The sequence below is a fragment of the Suncus etruscus genome, chromosome 3 (assembly GCF_024139225.1).
Source record: "Suncus etruscus isolate mSunEtr1 chromosome 3, mSunEtr1.pri.cur, whole genome shotgun sequence".
Taxonomy (NCBI): domain Eukaryota; kingdom Metazoa; phylum Chordata; class Mammalia; order Eulipotyphla; family Soricidae; genus Suncus; species Suncus etruscus.
The window spans coordinates 66,481,512-66,505,409 of NC_064850.1; the positions used below are offsets into that span (position 1 = coordinate 66,481,512).

The 23,898-nt window shown below is 44.5% G+C and overlaps 1 pseudogene; it reads right to left on the reverse strand.

Moving 5' to 3' along the window:
- Positions 1 to 7,563: 7,563 nt before the first annotated feature.
- On the reverse strand, positions 7,564 to 7,718 carry LOC126004230 (60S ribosomal protein L39-like; annotated as a pseudogene).
- Positions 7,719 to 23,898: the final 16,180 nt, after the last annotated feature.

Sequence of the window (23,898 nt, forward strand, 5' to 3'; positions counted from 1 at the left end):
AACAGGCCACTTCCTCCTGGCACCCCACACGCTCAGTCCCCAACTAACTGGGACCATCTCCTTGCTCTGCCCTCAGATGTGCAGAACCCAGTTACTTCCTCGCTCTGCTCCCAGCACCCATCAATCTTGTCCTCTCCCTCTTACAGCTCACCTCAGAGCTCTACTTATGAGCTTTGCTCCTTTACTTAGGCTCAGACCATCCCAAGGCCACTGGGGTCTTTCCTCAGCCCCTCCACGTTCCTTCAGTAACTTCTCAGTCATGCTACACCTTCCACTGATACTCTGAAGCCACTTGATCACCCTCTGATATTTGCCTTGTATTCTTTGGGTTGGAGGGAGCACAGGAGGGGGTTGGGCTACCCCTGCAATGTTCTTTTCTTTTGTTTGTTTTTTTTTGTTTTGTTTTGTTTTTGTTTTGTTTTGTTTTTGGTTTTGGGGCCACACCCATTTGACGCTCAGGGGTTACTCCTGGCTATACGCTCAGAAATTGCCCCTGGCTTGGGGGGACCATATGGGACGCCGGGGGATTGAACCGCGGTCTGTCCTATGCTAGCGCTTGCAAGGCAGACACCTTACCTCTAGCACCACCTTCCCGGCCCCTACCCTTGCAGTGTTCTAAGGACCATGTGGTGCTGGGGATTGAATTCTGGTCAGCTGCATGTGGGTGGGTGTCCTAATTCCTATTTTCTCTCTCTCTCTTTCTCTTTCTCTTTCTCTTTCTCTTTCTCTCTCTCTCTCTCTCTCTCTCTCTCTCTCTCTCTCACACACACACACACACACACACACACACACTCTCACACACACATTCTCTCTCTCTCTCTCTCTCTCTCTCTCTCTCTCTCTCTCTCCTTCCCTTGTTTTGCTTTGCTTTTCAGTTTGGGGGCCATACCCAGCAATGCTCAGGGGTGACACTCAGGAATTACTCCTGGCAGTACTCAGGGACCATATATGATGTCAGGGACTAAACCCAGGCCACCCACATGCAAGGCGAGCATTTTCCCAACTGTAATATCTCTCCAGTCCTCCTTCTGGTTTCTGGGCTAAAATGGAACCTTTATAAGATTAGGAACTTACTAGTTTTAGTATTGCATCTCCAGTATCTTAACAATGTTTTGGGCACACAGAGATGCTTAATAAGTGTTTTTTAAATGGATGGACGGATGACAGAGAGACAAACAGGAGGATGTGGGGAGGGAGAATGGATGGCAAACTGCTCCCTGCACTTTATAGACTCTGAGCAAAGATTCCTTGAGAACTAATAAATCCAAGCCCCAGGACACATTGCCCACATTGGCTGAAGTTCTTCCTCCTACAACTTTAATAAAAACTCACCCACTCCAGGCATGGCAAAGCACTTTACTGAGGCAATGCAGGAAGGGAAATAAGATTTGTCCCCAGACTCTAGATTTGATTGTTTGGTGTTTATAGAGCTAAGAAGGGACTGCAATGCCCATGTAGCAGCTCAGACGGTATAATAATTCCAGACGGAACCAAAGCAATGAAAAAGGAATGAATTTTTGTTGTTGTTGTTCATAGGAGAAGCAGTCTTGGTTCAGAGATTGATGGGGACTCTCAGAGGTACAAATGGGGGGGGGGCGGAGAGATAGCACAGTGGGGAGGGCACGCACCTTACACATGGCTCAATCCCCAGTACCCTATATGTTCCCAAATGTTCTCCAAGCCCCTTGAGGAGCAATTCCAGAGTGCAGAGCTGGAATAAGCCTTAAAGACTGCTGGGTCTGATGCAAAAACCAAAATAAATAATAAATTAATGAAAGGATCAACTGCCAGCCTGAGACAAACCTTGATCTGAGGCTCTGGCCTTTAAGACTGAGTGAGTGAGTGAGTGAGTGAGTGAGTGAGTGAGTGAGTGAGTGAGTGAGTGAGTGAGGCCAGCTTAGGGCATGTCTGGGTAGCACATGGTAAAGATACCGCTGGACTGTGCAGGTTCATGCATGACACATAGCCCCAGAAAAGAACCTGGTGTGAAAGGGCCTGCTGTGCTCGTACCCCCAGGGAGCAGTGGAGTGGGGAGGGGAAGCTGGGTTTGAGGCCCCCCCTGGGGCATATTGGGGGCCTCTGGGGGCAGACTTCTCTCCTTCCTGTGTGAGAAACACAAGCTGGCCTGCATGCTGGATTTCCCAGGACAGGAAATGAGGGGGCAGACTTCCAACCACACCCTCCAGGGTGCAGTGCCAGGCTATGGGCATGGTGCTGTGGAGTGGCCCAGGACTTGGGGAACAATCCTGGTCTGTCGGGAAGGGGAAGGAGGTGTGGGAAGAGGTGAACCCAGGGTCAGATGGACTCACTAGAGCCCAGGAGGAAGAGCCCTGGCCTCCCACCTTTTCTCCGCCCTCCCAAGACCTCACCCTCTCACTTCCAGAACCTTGTTAGCATTGCTCCATACCCGCACACTCTGTGCATTGGTCACATGCAGCTGTGAGCTCCCACAAGGCTCCTTAGAGCCTGAACCCTGTGGCTGATGTTTGTGAAGACAAGCTGCAGCATGCTCTCCTCCATCCCTTCCAGATGTCAGGCTTGCACACTGCCCACCTTTCTCTGCTCAATTGCACAGTGCTCTTCTAAATAAACGTGCTCTGTTTGCTCATACAGCTTCATGGGCCTCCTGGACAACTGCACCCCAGGAACAATCACCCATGTATCTTGTGTAAAACAGAACCCCAGACTGCACACCAGGGCCTGGAGGAATATCACTTGTAGCAGCTTCTTCTTTTCTTCTTCTTCTTCTTCTTCTTCTTCTTCTTCTTCTTCTTCTTCTTCTTCTTCTTCTTCTTCTTCTTCTTCTTCTTCTTCTTCTTCTTCTTCTTCCTCCTCCTCCTCCTCCTCCTCCTTCTTTTCTTCTTCTTCACTTTTATTTTTTCACTTGTAGCTTCAAGCTTCAAGTAGCTTCAAGCACCTGCCAGCAGACATGTGTCTCAGATCTGAACCTGGGGACCCCATGTGCGCCAAGCACGATCATGGCAGGTCTGTGGTCTGACATCTCAACACCACATGGCATTTTTAATTGCTCCAGTCTTCACAGTATCTTTTTTTTGGGGGGGGCACACCTGGCAGCCCTCATGGGCTACTCTACACTCAGAAATCACCTCCAGCAGGCTCGGGGGATCATATGAGATGCCGGGATTCAAACCACTGTCCTTCTGCATGCGAGGCAAACACCCTACTGCTGTGCTATTTCTCGGGCCCTTCCATAGTATCTTTAAAGAAAAGGGTAGGAGGGAAAATCAGGAAGAAAAAGAATAAAAGTAAAATAAGATTAGAAATAAATGGGGCTGGAGAGATAACACAGTGGTAGGGCATTTGCCTTGCAGGCGGCCAACCCAGGACGAATGGTGGTTCGATATCTGGCATCCCATATGGTCTCCCGAGCCTGCTGGGGGTGATTTCTGAGTGCAGAGCCAGGAGTAACCCCTGAGTTCTACTGGGTATGACACTGAAATAAAAAAAAAAAAGAATAGGACTTTTCCCCCAGAAATAAAAATATCAATCCACAGCCCAAATATTCTTGCCCCAGGTGTCTAGTTAGCTCAGATGCAGGGTTGCTGGGTTTCCCTCCTGGGTTGTGCTGGGCATCCTTCTCCTGGACCTCCTCCTCAGCCTGGTCCATGTGTGTCCTCACCAATGTCTTCCCAGACACTACCGGTCTGTTCCTGCTTGTGCTCAGAGCATTTGGTGCCTTAGTCCTGACCCTCCTATCCCTGCCCTGACCTGCTTCAGCCAGGCACAGTCCTGTTTTTCAAGTGCCCAAACTGTGGGTCTGGCTCAAGCCTCTGCACCCGCACTTGCTTCCTCTTCACCTATCTGACCTTCCCCACAGGGTCTCTATCACCCATTGCCTGCTTGGCCGGAAGTTCCCCCATCCAAGAGGTCGGTGGATCTAGGTCTCCACACCCTAGAGCTCTTTTCTTTTTTTCCCCGCAGCTACAAGGATGATGCTTCACTTCATGTTTACACATTCTCAAGGCAGCCCCCCACAAACATGGCATTGAGGTTTCCTCTCACCTTCAAAATTAGCCTCCGGGGGCCAAGAGCGATAGCATAGCTGTAGGGAGTTTGCCGTGCACACTGCTGACCCAAGACGGATCTGGGTTGGATCCCCTGTGTTCCATATGGTACCCCAAGCCAGGAGCGATTTCTGAGTGCAGAGCCAGGAGTAACCCTTGAACGTTGCTGGGTGTGGCGAAACAAACAAACAAAAAAAAAAACAACAAAAAAATTAGCCTCAGAACTGGACCAGACACCTCAGCATTTCCTTTGGATCACCTTGTCCAGTTCTGGGTCTAAGTTTCCATCACTGCCAGGGTGGTGGTGGTGGTGGTGGTGGTGGTGGTGGTGGTGGTGGTGGTGGATGGACAGATCATGCTCCTGACTTCCCTGCCACACACATTGGTATGGGGGCCCTGAAGCTATGGGGCCCTGATTCTAGCTTTTCCCCTGTGCCCCTCCCAGGAGAGGCTTTCAATCCTCCCTCCTCTCTCCCAGGAATGTTTTCTCAACTCCCACATCAGCACCCCACTTGCCCCTGTTACACATGCACACACCCCCACTACAGAACTCCTGAAAACAAACCCTTTCACCCCTTTTTCTCAGAAGTTAGAATTCTCATTTGTTTTAGGGTACACCCACACTGTGCACAGGGTGAGGCTGCGAGGGTGGAGTGGGGGGGGGGTCTGTGACCTTTCAGCATGTTCACAACCTCCTTCCTCTTGCCAAATTTCTGATTTTTCAATCATCTCAGTAGCTGCTGAGATTTACAAAGGGAAAAAAATGTCCACCAATGTTGAAATAATATTTATTTCTCTAAATAAATAAATAAAAGGAGCCAAACACTAATGCCTTCCAAAATATGGATATAAGACTTAAAGAGGGAATTCTAGCTATAAAGGATGTGGGCACTGGGAGGAGGACAGGATGATGCCCTGCTACATTTTAAAGGAAATTCACAGGTTCTTCAACTTTCAAATCTCTGAATTTGAACTATTTCCCTTAGAAGCCGAACTGTCCAATTTTGTCCTTTAAAGAAACCTGTGGTTCCTGTTGCTACCTTGGGTTCATTAGTTCCGCCAACTTGAACCAGTTTCAATAAGTTTACCTATTTTATTTGTTTGGTTGGTTTTGGTTTTTGGGTCACACCCAGCAAAGCTTATGCTGTGACCTGCACTCAGGAATCACTCCTGGTGGCAATCAGGAGACCATCTGGGATGTCAGGGTTCAAACGTAGGTTGGCTGCATACAAGACAAGCACCCTCCCCTCTGTAATATTGCTCTGACCCCAGATTTACCTATTTTGTAAATATGAAATAATTTTTTTGTTTTGTTTTTTTATGTATTGATGAAATAAATTTTGAGCAAGAAAAAGAATCTAGTTTACCTTCTTTTAGAGGAAGTTGATTAATCTGATTTTGAGATCTCTTAAAATCTAATGGAGTAAGATGAGACCCTTCATTGACTGCCAAATGGCCTCTTTCTTTTTTTTGGTCACATCCGGCAGCGTTCAGGGGTTATTCCTGGCTCTATACTCAGAAATTGCTCCTGGCAGGCTCAGGGGACCATGTGGGATGCCGGGATTCGAACCACTGACCTTCTGCATGTAAGGCAAATGCCTTACCTCTATGCTATCTCTCCGGCCCAAATGGCCTCTTTCTAAAGGCAACATTGCCGAATGTCAGGGTTCTAGAGGTTACTAGTACATTTTTCTACTTTAAGTATGTTTGCTTAGTTAAATTTTCTTTCTTTTTTTTTTTTTTTGATAAACTGTAATTCAAAAGAACATATTTTTGTGTTGTTGTTTATTTTCCTTTGGTGCCCTCTTTTCTCCTTGGGAGGAGAAGAGAGGAATATTTGTGTGTTTCTGTTTTGTGTCTCTAGGCACTGAGCTATATTCTATATCCCCAAAACTCCCAACAGGTTTTAACCATGGATTTTTTTTATTTGATGGGGAGGGCCACACCAGCAGCACTCAGGGGTTACTCCTGACTCTGCACTCAGAAATCGCACCTGGCAGGCTCAGGGGACCATATGGGATGTGTGGAACTAAACCCAGGTCCATCCTGGGTCGGCCACGTGGAAGGCAAATGCCCTACAACTGAACTATTGCTTGCCCCTTAAACACGGATTTTTACTAATGATTCTGGGTTTTACTAATGATAAAACAAGAAACAAAAACATTATTTGTTAAACAAAAGAAAAAATTTAATTCTAATATACAATTTTACAACAAGAGACATTTGTACAGTATTCTAATCAAGATGCTTCTTCAGAAACATGAAATCAGTTTACTAATTTCACTTTAAGATGGTTCCATACTGGGTTGAGGCTAATGAGGTTTGAGCCCAGCACTGCAGGGAAAATATGAGGGGGAGGGAAGACTCTTTCCTTGTGGAAAAAAAAAAAAAAACATTATTTCAAATTGTCTAAATTTCTTCCGCTGCTTTTTCTGGTCATTTCAACTAGCACCAATTGATTTAAGACTATAACACTGCAAAATAAAAAGTTCAGCAACATTAACAATAATAAAAATGTCTTTATTAAAAATTAACTTGAAAAGTGCTAAAAGATGGCATAGATTAAAGGTGTTAGTAAAATACATTTCCAGATGCTTAGCTAACTTTGACTTCAAGCTAACACTCATTCAAGTCACATACAAGTGACTTTTGGTTCCTTGAACAGCGTCATTTTATTTTATTTTATTTTATTTTATTTTGTATTGGGGGGGCACACCTGGTGCTGCTCAGGGGTTACTTCTGGTCGGACATAGGAAAAACTAATCCTGGCCGGTTGCATATGAGGCAATTGCCTACCTGCTATACTATGTCTCCTGCCCCAATAGGTCATTTTAAACATCCTCATTGCCTGATGCCATCTGCACACACAATAGCAGCACCAGCTTTCACTTGAGGAAGTGAGCCCAGACACCTCTGTGTTGTCCATGTGTGTTGGTAGAGGCCTTTGGATTGGTCCTCATATTGCCTTCTAATTATATGTCTCTAGGTTGGTTCCTTTGGTTTTCATGTTAAAAAGTTGTTTCCCCATTGCCTCCTCATGAGGCTTGTTCCCCTCTCCTTGGGGGTGTGCTTTGTTTATTCCAATAAGGCTACTCAGGTGGCTGGATGAGCGGCTGACATCTTGGCTCTTGGTTCCACATGGTAGAGAGAATGGCTGGTGGGTGAACAGCTTGAGGTGTGAGTTTCTGGCCTGCTATTTTTTCCCAACTGTGTGTGGGATTATTTCCTTTGCAGGAATTGCTGGCTGGCCTGTGTCTCTTGTCTTATCTGGATAGGGGTCATGGAATCCTCACCCTCTCTGGGGATTGTGGAACACACAACCTATCATTTCACACATGTGTGTATTGCTTTTTTTTTGAGGGGGTGGTTTTTGCAGATGATTTATTACTGAATTAGCAACCAGGTACAGAGCCAAATAAGAAAAAAAAAAAAGACTATCAAACCAACATGGCTTTAGACTCATGGTGCGTTCCTGCCTGCTGTATGTACAAAAGGCTTGTGGCCTATTAGCACATGCTCCTGCCTCACATATGACTCCTTACAGACACAGCTCGGTTCTTCTCCAATATTGTGTCTTGGAGTTGTACCTGATCTTCTTACAGATTTCATCTGAATCCATTGAGGAACAGGCCAATTCTGCTTTTGGTTCTTGGCCAGGAATCACTTGATCCTAAAAGTCTTGTGGGAAGACATAGTAAGAAACAACCACGTTTGCATAGCCACAATGGTGGAGAAAAGGAGAGAAAAATTGATTTTTTAAGGTGGAGATGTTTATAATACTTGGAGATATTTAAACTAGATGACAAACTGGGCTATTATTTTTCAAGAGGAAGCAAATGAAAATTTTTTCTTCAATGAAAATATTCCCAGGTTCAGAGAAATGACTCAGGGTTAATGACATGCTTTTCTTGTGGAAGCTCAGGTTCTCTCTCTGGCACTGCCTGGCACCCCTAACACTATTTGGTATGGCCCCAAATTCAAAAGTACAAATAAAAAATGAAAACATGAAAGAATAGATAAGACAATTTTGAGATTGAGTCTATTAAAAAGAGACAGCAGGCCTCAAGTGGACCTAAAGAGCTGACCAACACTTAATTGAAGTACAATTTAACATCTCCCACAAAGGTGTGCTATAATGGACAATGGGATTTTTCTGGTCACCCCTAAGGTGGTCATTGACGTAATAGGGACCTTCCATTCATGGGGAGGTGACTTACCTGCAACAATTTTTTCTTTTCTTATTTCACCTCTTTCTATCTACAAAGTTTTCTATTGTATGCAAACCCCTTGGAGTTCTATCTAGATTGATAGGTTGTGACTCACGTTTATATAAAGTCAATTAAATCTTTAAATGTTTAAAAAAATTTTTTATTTTGGTTTTTGGGCCCCACTGGCGATGCTCAGGGGTTACTCCTGGCTATCTGCTCAGAAATAACTTCTGGCAGGCACGGGGGACCATATGGGACGCCGGGATTTGAAGCAACCACTTTAGGACCTAGGTCGGCTGCTTGCAAGGCAAACACCGCTGTGCTATCTCTCAGGCCCAAATCTTTAAATGTTTAAATCTGTAAACTTTATTGATTTTTAATTTGGGGTGGAGGGATTTGGTTCACACCCAGCTGTGTTCAGATCTCACTCTGGGCTCTGTACTCAGGGTGTTGAGGGGACCACATGTGATGCTAGGGACCAAACCAGGATTGGTCATATGCAAGGCAAGTGCCTTATCCCTGTTATATCTCTTTAGCCCCATGACATTTAAATCAATTTTTGTTTTGTTTTGTTTTTGGACCACACGGATGGCACTCAGGGGTACTCCTGGCTTTGCTCTCAAAAATTGCTCCTGGCTGGCTCAGGGGTTCAAACCCAGGTCTGTTCTGGATAGGCCATGTGTAAGGCAAATGCCCTATCTGTTGAGCTATTGCTCTAGCTTATGACATTTAAGTCTTTAACATGCTATAAACTGGAATGATCTGAGGGTAAGTAAGTTATCTTCTTGTGTTAACATTAGTTACAAATCATGAATTTGAAAAGAACAATGAGAAGCATTATATTTTTTGACAAAGTCAATTCACTTTTAATTACTTAATGTAAATTGTATTAAGTATTGTATTCTTTATTGTAAATTGTTATGTAAATGACATATGCAAAGAAAACCAGAAAATAAATTATTTGTACAGCCGTTTTTTTTTTCCTTTGGTTTTTGGGTTACACTCGGCAGCACTCAGGGTTACTCCTGGCTCTATGCTCAGAAATGGCTCCTGGCAGGTTCAGGGGACCATATGGGACGCCGGGATTCGAACCACCATCCTTCTGCATGCAAGGCAATGCCCTATCTCCATGCTATCTCTCTGGCCCCTTTATTTATTTTTTTTAATTTTTTTATTTTGAATTATGAAAACAAAAGATGCAAAGAAAGAGGACAAGGTAAAGTTACAGTGGAAGGACAATCATCCATAACATAATTCTCAGAAGAAGTCCCCTTGCTGATATCTTAACTTTGAACTTTCAGCCAAAGAACATTAAGATAAATAAAACAGAATCCATGTACAATTACTTTGTCCCTCAAGTCCCCAGATTGTAGCACATTATAATATTTCTTAACAGCACACAAGGCAATCTAAAGCCATAAAACTTATGTAACTCCTTAAACATTAGAGGCATAGTATTTTTTACATTTCCATGTACATGCATATTAGCTTAAGTTAACCTCAAATTTTAAGTGGGTGCATTTTAAGGATTAGAGTCAAAGGAGCATAGTAAAAACGGTGTTAGAGTGGCAATTGTTGTTTGCATAGGCCCACCAAAATATGAGAGGCATGGAAAGGAATAACCTTGGCCTAAATACAAAGAGATCCTACCCCTGAAGTTTCCTGGCATAAGACCAACTCTAGGCTTCAGGCAAGTTATTGTCTGATCCAAGACATTGTCCGTAGTGCCAACACACTTTTCACACAGTCTCTGTTGTTGGTATCATGTTTCTGTATTAAAGATTCTGGAATCTGCATATCCTACATTGAAGTCATGATGTGGAGTGTCTTCTCGTTTCACCTCACCATGAAAGGGCAATGCAGGAAGCCCTGTCCTGTAAGCAGGTCGTTGTTAAGTCTTCTCAGTGTTAAGGGAAGTCTCTTTTCAGCAGGACGATGTCTGAGCAGTGGTAGGGTCTTCCGTGGTAGAGGATTGCTTCCAGGTGATGTTATAGACAAACCTCACAATTAAGGGGTAATACAGCAAGCCCTGTCCAGTAAGCAGGTCATTGTTTTTGTTAAGTCTTCTTAGTGTTAAGGGAAGTCTTTTTTGAGTAGATTGATGTCAGAGCAGCTGTAGGGTCTTCCCTGGCAGAGGAATGCCTCCAGGTGATGTTATCTACAACCTTGGATATTTGTAGATGTCTTCTCTAGATCAGGGGTGAATGGAGAATGCCCATTCTTCTGAGGCCTGTACCAGGTTTTTATGTCAATGTTCAGGGTGTAAGGTCTCATTGCACTACAAGATTTGTGTGTTCCCATCTCTATTAGATAAGATCTTATTGGTATGTATAGTATTTTCCCATTTTAGTGTGCCTAAGCAAACAAGAAATAAAGCCACGTGGTGTTATCAGATATATGGGGGCATAAGAACATTTCCAGCAATACCCATGACTTGGTTCAAACATAAGCATTAAACTGAGGGATTCTTTCACACCAAATTTTATATTGAGCAGTTCACAAAGAGAAGATAAAAAACATGGGGGGGGGATCATCACTGTATAAGAAAATATTCAGCAAAAGTTATAGCCGTCAAAGAAAACACCCATAAAATGTTGAAGCGACATAAGTGTCCTTTTTATGCCTTTTAAAATAGTTGGGTGGGTGTTAACTCCAGGGCACCACTTTGATCTGTGACTTAGGACTCTACAGTACTTAAGTTAGAAAGGGTAAATGAAGAGTAATGATGATAGGAGTTAAGGAAGTTAAAGAGAAATATGATCTTATGAAGGGGTATGCAAAAGGGCAGAGTACAAAATGGACATTCTGCATATATAAAAACATAATTCAATGATAGTGAGTACTATTAATGTTTCTTGTGCGCGCGGGGGCAATAGTGATTTTGAAAATATAGACTGGACAGAGATTACCAGTGACTTCAAGAAGCTGGGAGGCCAGAAGTTCAGGGCACCCCCCAGCCCCTCCCTAAGGAGCTGAATGGATAATGGGGGAAAGCCTAGGGTACCTTCGAGCTCCACCAAGGGGCCCAACTCACCGGCTTGCCCAGGCATGTGGCCCGGGGAAGCCCTGGAGATCTGGAGCAAGGTGGTAGAGGGGTGCTGGAGTTCTAGCCCCTTTATACAGCCTTTTTAACCTATTCAAATTGGCCCAATATTTATACTAAAATACTCTCTAGTATTTTTTAAGTTTTTTTCTATTTTATTTTTTGGGGTTTTGGGCCATACCCAGCTGGTCTGAGGATTTGCTCCTGGCTCTACTCTCAGGAATCACTCCTAAAGCTGCTCAGAGAACCAGATGGGGTGCTGGAGATTGAACTCAGATCAGCTGGATACAAAGCATGCTCCCTACCCACTGTACTATCATTCTGGGCCCTATTTTTCTATTTTCAAAAATCCTTTTTGGATAACTGAGAGATAACTAAGCAGGCTGAGCACAGGCATTGTTTTGGGAAGTTTGAATTCTATCTCTAACACCATTAAGAGGTACCCAGGTACCAAGCTGTGAATAACCCCTGAACACCCCTGGGTGTGGCCTCCAAAACAAGAACAAAAAATTTTCATATTGAAAAAAGTTAATGTTTTTTGTTTTTGCTTTTACTTTGTTTTTGTTTTTGTTTTGGGGGGGTCACACCCGGCAGCGCTCAGGGGTTCCTTCTGGCTCTACGCTCAGAAATCGCTGCTGGCAGTCTCCAGGGACCATATGGGACGCCAGGATTTGAACCACCGTCCTTCTGCATGCAAGGCAAATGCCCTACCTCCATGGTATCTCTCTGGCCCCATGCAAAAGGCTAATGTTTCTAAAAAAAATTATTGATGCATGTTTCTAAGTACTATTTATTTAATATTTAAAATTTATTTCTTGCCTTTCAATACCAATGACATAGACTCATATTCTTCAAGAATGCTCTCCAATTTTACCTTTTCTAAATTCAGGCCCACTTTCAGAATAACTAAACTGCTAGTATGTGTCTTTTACAGATCTGAGGATGTGGTTCCACACAAAAGTACGCACCTTATATGCATGAGACCTGGGTTTGATCCCTGGTAATAAACACACACACACACACACACACACACACACACACACACACGTCTTTTACAATAAGCTATTTATACATTGTCAAATGTCTGAGGGAGACACACAAATTTATTTTTTTTACTTTAGAAAGGGAGAGAAACAAAAAAGAAATAACTTGTTGTGTTTGACATTCTTAAGATAATTGATCAGCTCAACACAGTCATTACAACCATCCCTATTTCTGCTTATGAAAAAGATGCATTTGTCTCTTTAGAGTTTATCTATAAAATGTATTGATTTAAACATTGTAGTGATTCTATGGAAAATAGACATCTCACATTTCACTTTGAAAAGGAGCTTTCTGATGCTCTTTACAGAGTGACACATGACTGACAATACATACCTTTATTTTCAGTATTGTCCCTAAGTTTAGAGAGCCTTGTGAGCAGATGACAATATTCCTTTCTGGCATAAAATGTGTGTGTATGTGGGGGGAGAGAGTATAGCTGGAAGGTACTTGCTTAGCATGTAGCCAGCGTCGATTAGATTCGCAGCACCTCCTATGGTCCCTTGGAGCCCTGCCAGGAGTGTTAACTGAACTCAAAGTCAAGAGTAAAACCTGTATACTGCTGGGTGTGACCCCAAACTAAGAAATAAATAAAAAAGAAAGAAAGAACTTAAGGTCCTGGAGATTTAACTTCCTTACACACAAAATGATTGCATATTGTTTTATAAAAGACATTATAGTCTCCCTCTCTTGTTGATTAGCCAGATCATAGAATATTATTGTTTCAGATGATGATGATTTAATCCAATAATTACAGATAATGTTTCCTTCTTTCTTGCATCTCCTAAAAGCCCTGCTATAAACTCAAGATCAGGAATTCAGTCCTCTAAAAGAAACAATGTAGGACTGGAGCGGGAATTCGGCTGGGCTGAGCACAGGCTTAGTATGGAGGAGGCCTGGGTTCATTTCCCAGCACTATAGGATCCTCTTTTAGTATATGTGCTGCCGAAGAGAGCACCACTGTAGGATCCTTAATCACTGCAGGGAATGGCCCTGAGCCCTGGGCCAGAAGTAGACTCAGAGCACTGCTAGGTATGGCCCCAAAACAACAACAAATAATAATAGAGCATCATGGAAGAATTGATTCTGGTACTCTTTTATTTATTTATTTTATTTTTTTTGCCACACCCAGCGGCTCTCAGAGGTTATTCCTGGTTCTGAACTCAGAAATCACTCCTGGCAGGCTCAGGGGACTATATGAGATACTGGGGATTTCTGTGCTATTGCTTCAGCTCTGAACCTGGTACTCTTGACTTCTATGCCACATGGGTACATAACTTTAAATACAGTATCATTTTTATTCTTTTTTGGGGGGGTCCACACCCAGTGGCGCTCAGGGATTACTCCTGGCTCTGTGATCAGAAATAGCTCCTGGCAGGCACTAGGGAACATATGGGATGCTGGTATTTGAACCACCCTCCGTCCTGGATCGGCTGCTTGCAAGGCAAGTGCCTTACAGCTGTGCTATCTATCTGGCCCTTCATTTTTATTCTTAAAGCTCACTAAAGCATTCATTTTAATTTGTTTCTTCTGTTTTTTTGTTTTTTTTTTTTGTTTTTTTTTTTTTTTAGTTTTTGGGCCACACCCGGTGATGCTCAGGGGTTACTCCTGGCTTTGCGCTCAGTAGTCGCTCCTGGCTTGGGGGACCATATGGGACGCCGGGGGATCGAACCGCAGCCCGTCCAAGGCTAGCGCAGGCAAGGCAGACACCTTACCTCTAGCGCCACCGCCCGGCCCCTGTTTCTTCTGTTTTTGAGTCACACCCAGTGTGGTCTCCTGGCTCTGCACTCAGGAATCACTCCTGGTAGTGCTCAGGGAACCATATCCAATGCCAGAGTTGAACCTAGGTAAGCCACATGCAAGACAAGTGCCATAGCTGCTGCACTATTGCTCCAGTTCTTTTTTTTTTGTTTGTTTGTTTTTATTTTTGGGTCACACCCAACAGTACTCAGGGGTTACTCCTGGCTCCACGCTCAGAAATCTCTCCTGGCAGGCTGGAGGGGGGGTGGTGGCATATGGGACACCGGGATTCGAACCAATGACCTTCTGCATGAAAGGCAAATGCCTTACCTCCATGCTATCTCTCCAGCCCCGCCAGTTCATATTTTTATTTGTTATTTTTGGGTCATACCTCACAGTGATCAGGAGGTACACCTGGAATCAGCCTTAATGCTTGCCTTGGTGATGCTCTGGAAATTGTAGTTTCAGGGATTGGACCCAAACGTTCTACAGTCAAAGCATATACTCTGGCCATTGAACTACCTCTCTGGCCCCTGAAACATTCATTGTCATTTTATTCTCATTGAACTTTCAATTTTTGAGAGAAAAAATTCCATAAGAGCCCTTTATTTTGATTATAAACCAACAAGGCATCAGGATGATTTTTAAAGACTAATTTTAGATATAATAACATGTATTGATTGACCCATTACAAAACCAAGCAAACAAAAGTTAAATATGAAAAGTGACTTATTATGTTTATTTGTTTAACAATAAGTTTATTTATGGTCAAATTTCCTTTTGGGGGATATGGGATCACCCAGAAATGCTTAGGGGTTACTCCTGGCTGTATCCAGGGATCATGCCTAGAGATGGTCACAAATAATTTTCTTTTTTTCTTCTTCTTTTTTATAATTTTCTATTTTATCAACTTTGTAGAAAAACTATAAAAATATGATTAATTGGGGCTGGAGAGATAGCACAGTGGTAAGACCTTTGCCTTGCATGCAGAAGGGCAGTGGTTCGAATCCCAGTGTCCCATATGGTCCTCAAGCCTGCCGGGGGCGATTTCTTTTTTTTTTTTTTTTTTTGTGGTTTTTGGGTCACACCTGGCAGTGCTCAGGGGTTACTCCTGGCTCCATGCTCAGAAATTGCTCCTGGCAGGCACAGGGGACCATATGGGACGCTGGGATTCGAACCAATGACCTCTTGCATGAAAGGCAAACGCTTTACCTCCATGCTATCTCTCCAGCCCCCGGGGGCGATTTCTGAGTGTAGAGCAAGAAGTAGCTCCTGAGTGCTGCCGGGTGTGATCCAAAAAAAATATATATGATAATTTATACTATAAATTTATACAATTGTTTTATCTATAGAGGGAATTCCTAGAATCACATACATTACTTTTATAAGTTCAAGAAGAATCTGTCCTTTTTCTTACCCCAAAATCATCAATGCCTTTTATTACACCGTTGGAAATAAATTGTAGCTAAATAAAATAAAATATCAAGTCAATAAGGTCTATTAAGAAAGCTGCTAATATGTACGTGGAAATGTAAAAAATACTATGCCTCTAATGTTTAAGGAGTTACATAAGTTTTATGGCTTTAGATTGCCTTGTGTGCTATTAAGAAATATTATGATGTGTTACAATCTGGGGACTTGAGGGACAAAGTAATTGTACGTGGATTCTGTTTTATTTATCTTACTGTTCTTTGGCTAAAAGTTCAAAGTTAAGATATCAGCAAGGGGACTTCTGAGAATTATGTTATGGGTGATTTTCCTCCCACTGTAACTTTACCTTGCCCTCTTTCTTTGCATCTTTGTTCTCATAATTAAAAAGAAAAAAAAGAAAAAAAGAAAAGAAAACTGCTAATACACTCAAGTTTTCCCAGTAGCAAGGAATTGTCCACATAGCCAACTATTCACAGTTGGAAGCAAACAGGAAACAATAGGCTATCTGATCAGTTCAGGACAGCAACAGTGAGACTTTCACTAGTTCTTCAAAGTATGAATTCTTGGGGTCAGAGAGACATCATCAGACTGAGAACATGCTTTGCATACAGGACCCTATACAACATGGTTTCCCAAGCACTACCAACAGTGATTCCTAAGCACTGAGCTGGAAGTAGCCCCAAAGCATTACTGGGTGCTGTCTTACAGCTAAACGAAACAGAAATATGAACTCTGGCAAAAAAAAAAAAAAAACAAAAACAAAAACATTTCTTGCTGTTAGTTGAGTTAGTGCTGTGCTGGTCCATGAGGCCAACTGTGAATATGGTGAGCAGTGAGAACCACTGCTCGTTGCCACCATGGACATACCAGTTCCAATCCTCCTGCTTCCCCTTTCCCACCTCTTGGCTGTTGCATGTGGCAAGCCAGTATTTCCACGTGAAACCTGAATCCTTTTCATTTTCCTCAAGTCACCATTTTCCAGTCTAAACACTGCTGTAGAGTCCATGTGTGCACTCCGAACCCTGGCCTCAGCTGAGGGCTTGGAAATGAATCCTGCTGACCTCAGGCTTCAGTTGGCCCCTCTGGCAAGTTGAGAACACCTGTAAAAGGAAAACTTTTCCATCAAGCATTTGGTGGAAGTTAGCATTCCCTCTATTTGTTCTGGCATGCCAGGTAAAGGGAGGGGCCCCAAAATAGTTATGCCCAAGGGATTGTTCATCTTGCTTGCAATTGTCCCAGATTTGATCTCTAGCATCCCATATAACCCCAAGAGAGATCTGTGAGTGCAGAGATAGGAGTAAGCCATGAGCACTACTGGGAATGACTCAAAAACAAAACAAAAGAACTCAAAAAACCAGCAACAAAAATACAAACCCAAGATGGAGAGATAGCACAGTGGTAGGGCGTTTGCCTTGCACACAGCCAACTCAGGACGGACATTAATTTGAATCCTGGCATCCCATATAGTCCCCCATGCCTGCCAGGAGCGATTTCTGAGCACATAGTCAGGAGTAATCCCTGAGCACTGCCGGGTGTGACCCAAAAAACAAACAACAAAAAATACAAACCCACAGTTATGCCCACACGGTCACCCCAGAAATCCAGGTACTTGACTTCTGAGCAGTAAGGCTAATCCAGCCTCTGCTCACAACCCCTAACTGCTCCTGGTATGCCCCAGCTTGTGAACTCTGGTTCTAACCTGGCCTCATTGTGGTCCATCCCTCCCCTGAGCTCTTCCTGCTTCTCCTGCCTCAGGGTTCTCTCAGCTTCTTAGATCCTGTGGCATCTCCCTTCCTTCCCAATCAGGTTGCCCCTTCCTGGACCACTGCACACCCCATCAGTCCCTAGAAACGACACCATGGACTCCTCATTAGGTGTAGCCAATAAAGCTTCCATGTCTAGACTGGGTTCCAGGAGAAAAATTGGGTCTACCTTCCTTAATACCACCCCCACAGCAGGGAGGTTTGACTGAAAGAGTAAAAGAAAGGCTAGTGTCCCCCTCCTGCACCACAGGAACACTAGATACTAGGTTGCTTTGGTAGCTCCAAGTAGGTAAAATAATTCACCAGAACCAGAACTTCTGAACAAGAGGAAAGTTTGAGAACTTTCCAAAGTTTTTTTGAGATCCAAAGTCACACTAGAAGCATTTGGGGACTAATCTCAAAGATACACCAAAACACTGAATCATCCCTGGTAGATAAGTCTCCACGTTGAGAACTCTGAGGTCTTCTTAGGATGGGAATGGACAGCCTCTCCTCATTACCCAGTTGGTTCTGCTGGAAACCCAGCAGGCTCACCCACTCCTGATATCCCCCAACATAGAAATAAATAGCCCTGATCCACAGCCTCACTACTAATCCTGAAGAGACACTAAGTCGATGAATTTTCCTAGTTCTACAGCAGCCATGTGATACCTCCAAATCTCACAATACTGATGGCCTAGTAGATTAGAGAATTAAATGGGAAAGTTGCATAGAAGCTCACTATTGAGTAAATACAATAACAGAAGACTCAACTAGCATCAAAAAGCTAAGTAAATCTTCAGATAATGATTTTAGTAACACCACTGTGAGATTTAAAAAAAAATAGTTCCTGGGGCCAGATAGATAGCATAATGATAGGGCATTTGCCTTGAACACGCTGACCCAGAATGGACCTGGGTTCAATTCCCAGCATCATTTATGTTCCCCCAAGCCTGCCAGGATTGATTTCTGAGCATAGAGCCAGGCATAAACCCTGAGCCCTGCCGAGTATGGCCCAACCCCCCCCTGAAAAAGTTCCTTAAAAGAAAATTTGTGAAGATTGTTATATCTCATTTTGTTGTATCAAGCAATAAAATGATCTTGTGTCTGCTCAGGAGGCAGACTTGAAGGGTGAGTGGGAAACTGGGAACACTGGTGAAAGGAAGGCCACACTGATGATGGGATACAGTTGGAATATTGAATGCTTAAAACAACTCTAGATGAAAAATTTGTAAGTTAAGGGTTTTTGATTGTTTGCTTTGGGGCCACAGCCAGAGGTGCTCAGGGGTTACTCCTGGCTCAGCTCCCAGAAATCGCTCCTGGCAGACTTGGGGAACCATAAGGGACGCCGGGGATTGAACCTGGCAAAGCAAATGCCCTACCTGCTGTGCTATCACAACCCTCCATCCCAAGGTGTTTAAATAGTTTTAAACATTAAGAAAAGAGGGGCCGGGCGGTGGCGCTAAAGGTAAGGTGCCTGCCTTACCTGCGCTAGCCTAGGATGGACCGCGGTTCGATCCCCCAGCGTCCCATATGGTCCCCCAAGCCAGGAGCGACTTCTGAGCACATAGCCAGGAGTAACCCCTGAGCGTCACCAGGTGTGGCCCAAAAACCAAAAAAAAAAAAAAAAAAAAAAACATTAAGAAAAGAATAGAAGCCTTGGAGTTGTGCAGCGTTTGAGGATGTTCCTTCATTCGTGGAGATAGTGAGCACTTCCCTCAGCATCTGCCACAGTCAAGTACTGACTGGGGAGGGGCCAAGTCCTCACTTTTGGTAAATTTGGACTACAGGGCAGCAGACATGGACAAGGTGACCCCATCTGCAGGACAAGTGTGATGGTCAGAACAGGAGGGAGGAAGAGCTTCGATGGTGGTCCCAGTACAGTAATCAAGTGCTTGACTTCAAGTCTCACAATAATGCACTACACATTCAATTTCACTTTCCATTATAATGGAATTTTGCAAGGTTTATTGTATTGTATTCTGCATATTCACTGAAGCAGATAGTCCAATATTTCATGAGCTTCTCTTAAAAATTAAATTAATGGGTTGGAGTGAGAGCACAGTGGTAGGGTGTTTGCCTTGTATGCTGCTGACCCAGGACAGACTCTGGTTTGATCCCCAGCATCCCATATGGTCCCCCGAGCTTGCTAGGAGTGATTTCTGCGTGCAGAGCCAGGAGTAACCCCTGAGCGCCACCAAGTATGGCCCAAAAACAAACAAAAATATTAAATTCTGATTCGGTCCTGGACAGGGGGGCACAAGGCTAAGAGTTGCCCCAACTTCTGCTGATTCATTCTCTCCTCCCCACCCAGGTCCCTGATAAATGTAGGTGGGCCATGGCACCACAGGTGCTTGTGGCGACCTCCAGGTGATTCTTGAGTACAGCATGACTACTAGCCAGAGATGAGTCCCAGCGATCAATACTAACCTGGTGGTGGAAGTTTGGGATCTGCTCCCTGAGGAATGCCTTTGAGATGGCAAATGCATAGGTGACAGTTCATGAAATTGTCCAGCAGCTTTTGACATGTGAAGAGACCTCCCTGATGATGGATTTTGCTAATGTAAAGGAAGATGACCTTTGTGCCTGGAAATGTGGGTAATGGAACAATACCACTCAAATAGCTGTAAATTGTTTTCAAACAGGTAATTAAATCCAAGACTCGAATAAAATACTTTGAGAGAAAAAAAACAAAAATATTAAATTAATGGGGCTAGAGAGATAATACAGTAGGTAGGGCATTTGCTTTGAAAGCAGCTGACCCAGGTTCCTTCCCCAGCATCCCATATGGTCTCCCGAGTCCACCAACAGTGACTTCTAACCTCAGAGCCAGAAGTAACCCCTGAGCACCACTGGGTGTGGCACCAAAACAAATTTTATTTTGGTTTTTGTGCCACACCCGGTGACATTCAGGGGTTACTTCTGGCTATGTGCTCAGAAATTGCTCCTGGCTTGGGGGACTATATGGGACGCTGGGGGAATGGAATCACGGTCCGTCCAAGGTTTGCTCACACAAGGCACCCTGTGCCATCATTCCGGCCTCAAAAACAAAAAAATTAATTTAAATTTACTTAAAAGATGAGGTCTCCTGAGATATAGCATGGAGGTAAGGCATTAACCTTGCATGCAGAAGGATGGTGGTTTAAATCCTGGCGTCCCATCTGGTCACCCAAGCCTGCCGGGGGCAATTTCTGAGCTTAGAGCCATGAGTTACCCCTGAGTGCTGCCTGGTGTGACGCCCCTCCCAAAAAAAAAAAGAAAAGATGAGGTCTCCTGCGAGTCCATTTTTGGGCTATTCCAATCTCACCAGGGTTGTGGGCTCTTAGCAGTGAGTGACACAGCCTTGAGGGTTGTGCTGCTGGCTGGGCCCAAACCAATAAGTCTTTGTTTTCTGGATCCCAGATACTCATGGCTCTGTGTCTATGGCTGTGTCTTACTAACTTGCAAGTGGTGTCAGATCCTGGTGCGTGCATCATCGGTAGTGGCCAGTGAACTGTACAAAGCCCTGAGAACAGTCCAGGAATGCATGGATACTGGGCAGAAAGAGATAGGGCAGGGGCTGAGATGATGGGAGGCTGAGGGCATGGAGGCAGAGACTCTGCTCTCTGAGTTAGCAATGCCACCCTTCCTGCACAACAAGTGGAATGAATAAACTGAGGTGGGGTGGCCCAGGACAACAATGAATGCCAGAGTCCTGTTCCAGGTGAAAGGGTCTGAAGCACAGTCCTGTGAGGATCAAGAAAACAAGACAGACACTAGAGAGAAAGCATGAGGGTCAGGAGACTAACTGCCTAGTGGGCAGAGAGCCCCAACTGTCCTCTCCATTGGATATTTATTGTTCAGCAATCATTGGGCATTAAAGGAAGAGTAGATAACATATTTTTTGTACTTATTAAATCTGAGGAGGGTTAAAACTTCAATAAAGAAATTGAGGAATGAAGAGGTTTTAGGTAATAATTTCTGGGGATTGCCTTCCTCCGGGGAAGGTTAACAGATAGGAGACTATATACAAGGACTCCCCTACCCTAGGACATTCCCCGAATGGTGTTAGCATTCTCATAACTTGTGTTGAGTCCTTCAATTTATTATCTGTACCTCTTCTAGGAATCCTTGACCTCTAAAGGTTTGAAGTTTTTTCACTACTTATATTTCTAACATGTAGCTTCCTACTACAGATGAGGTCAAGCCAGTGCAGCCTTGAGACGTTGTTTAACGAAGAGAGTGGGAATCTGCGAGGCATTTCTCAACATCCTGCCTGGTTGTGAAACTGTGTGGGCACCTCTCTCTGGTGCCTCGTGAGAAGTTAGAGGAAGTTTATTTCTGGGGTCCAGACTTGGGAGGATGACTCCACTGACTGTCCTTGCTGTCACCCCAGGAGCAGAGAGGAGGCTGCGGCTATGGGAGATGGGGGACATAGCTGTGCTAGACGCTGTCCCTGGGCCCACAGGAGCTGCTGGCATGAGAGATGAAGGAAGTAACCCACCCATGGGTGGCCGTGCAGAGAAGTCACTGGCTCCATTCCTGAACCTTCTGCCCATAGCCTGCTGAGAAGCAACCAGTCCTATGTCTATGGCCAAAGAGAGACAGAACAGAGTCACATTATTCTTAAATTCAGAGAGATAAGTGGTCAGCAGATTTATAAGGGGTGCACAGTTTCCAGGGGTTCAGGCACAGAGAGAAGGATCCAAAGGCTCTCTCTCTCAAGGTGAACCAGTCTGGAGGAAAGCAGGAGTGGTCATGCTCATTCCTGGGAATTTTACTGCAGCCTACAAAGACCCTTCCCCAATAAGTATGTCTATACATAGCCCTCCAGACTGCAAGGCTTTCTTTTGGGGGGGCTGGGGAGAAAAGGCAGCATGTAGTATAGTAAGTGGTGCTAGCCTTATACACCTGGCTGACTCAACTTTGATCCCCAATACTACGTATAGACCACCCTCCCCAAGCACCACCAGGAGTGAGCCCTGCACATCACCAGAAGTGGCCTTCCCTTTAAAAAAAAAAAAAAAAAAAGATTGGGCCCGGAGAGATAGCACAGCGGCGTTTGCCTTGCAAGCAGCCGATCCAGGACCAAAGGTGGTTGGTTCAAATCCCGGTGTCCCATATGGTCCCCCGTGCCTACCAGGAGCTATTTCTGAGCAGACAGCCAGGAGTAATCCCTGAGCACCGCCGGGTGTGACCCAAAAAAAAAAAAAGATTTTCATTTTTATTATTAGACTTTATTTGAGGTAACATGGTTCCAATAATGGTGATGCATTAGGGTACAAAGTTACTACTGTACCTTACCTTCATCACCAGCAAAGAGTCAGAGACCCTCCACCACTGTCCTTATTTTCTTTCCCAGAGTTCAAGGGTTCCTTATCCATAGGTCCCCCCCACTTTTTTTATTTTTGGCGTTTTAGGTCACACCCAGCAGAGCTCAGGGGTTACTCCTGGCTCTTCGCTCAGAAATTGCTCCTGGCAGGCTCGGGGGACCATATGGGATGCCAGGATTGGAACCACCATCCTCCTGCATGCAAGACAAATGCCTTACCTCCATGCTATCTCTCCAGCCCCCATAGGTCCCTTTCTCTCCCTTGCTGATTCTTTCCACATCACATGTAGGTGACAGCACCTTGCTTTATCCTCCTCCCTCTGAGGTGTTTTGTTTTCATATAGGTCCACCCATGTCATAGCCAAAGGCATGGTTCCACCTTTCCTTAGAGCTGCCTAGTTCCCTGCTAAGTACTGCAGTTACATCTGCCATGGGATGTTTGGGCTGTTTCTGGATATGGATCCTGGCTTCTATTCTCAGCACTGCAGCACACCCAGGTGCAAATGCGGCTTCCTCTGCACCACACCAGTCTTGCCAATATTGTTGTTTCTAGCCTTGTCATAATACCATTCCCATGAATGTGAGATGCTGTCCCATTGTCACTTTGAGTTGCATTTCCTTAACAGTCAGAGACAATGAGCTCATTCTTCTAAGTGAAGCCTTCTATCTTCCTCTATGCAGTGTTTGCTTTGCAACTCTGAATTTTTTCACGGGGCGTTTTAGTTTAGTTGTGGAATTTTGTCTCACTCACTCTAACTGGCCTTCCAAGAAGGAAGCAGAGTGCCAGCCAAGCCAGGGGAATTCCCTACTCCCATATCTTGATTTTTTCCCCTGGAGAATCAATCAGCTGGGATTGTATAGGGACTTCTCCTGGCTCTTAGAGGAAATAATAAGAAGGAAGGTGTCTGAGATCAGAGTGGAGGGCTACCGACTTGAGGAGAAGATACCAACCATATTTGGGGCTTTGCTTTAGCTGTGTTCCCTTTCAACCTGGCCAAGGGCCTGGAGGAAGGTAGAAGCTGCCAGAAGCACTGCGAAACCATTGTCAAGAGAAGCCAGTGGCTACAGAAAGCAAATGGGGAATGTGTGGTGGAAAGAGGCTGGGCCTCTCTGCCCGGAAGGCCCCAGACCAGGTCCTAATGGGCTTTCTGCTGCCAAGTGCTGCCTGAAGTCCTGGACCTACTTTCAAAACTCTCCAGAATTTCTCAATGTGCCTCTGCACCACCCACCCCCACCCCACTTCTCCCTGACACACCCCAGTCAACTGGTTCCTTCACTGGCACACAGTTCCTCAAACAGGCGGGCTCTTTGGATCAGAGAAGTATAAAGATGAGTAGCTTGGGTGGGTCCTGCTAAG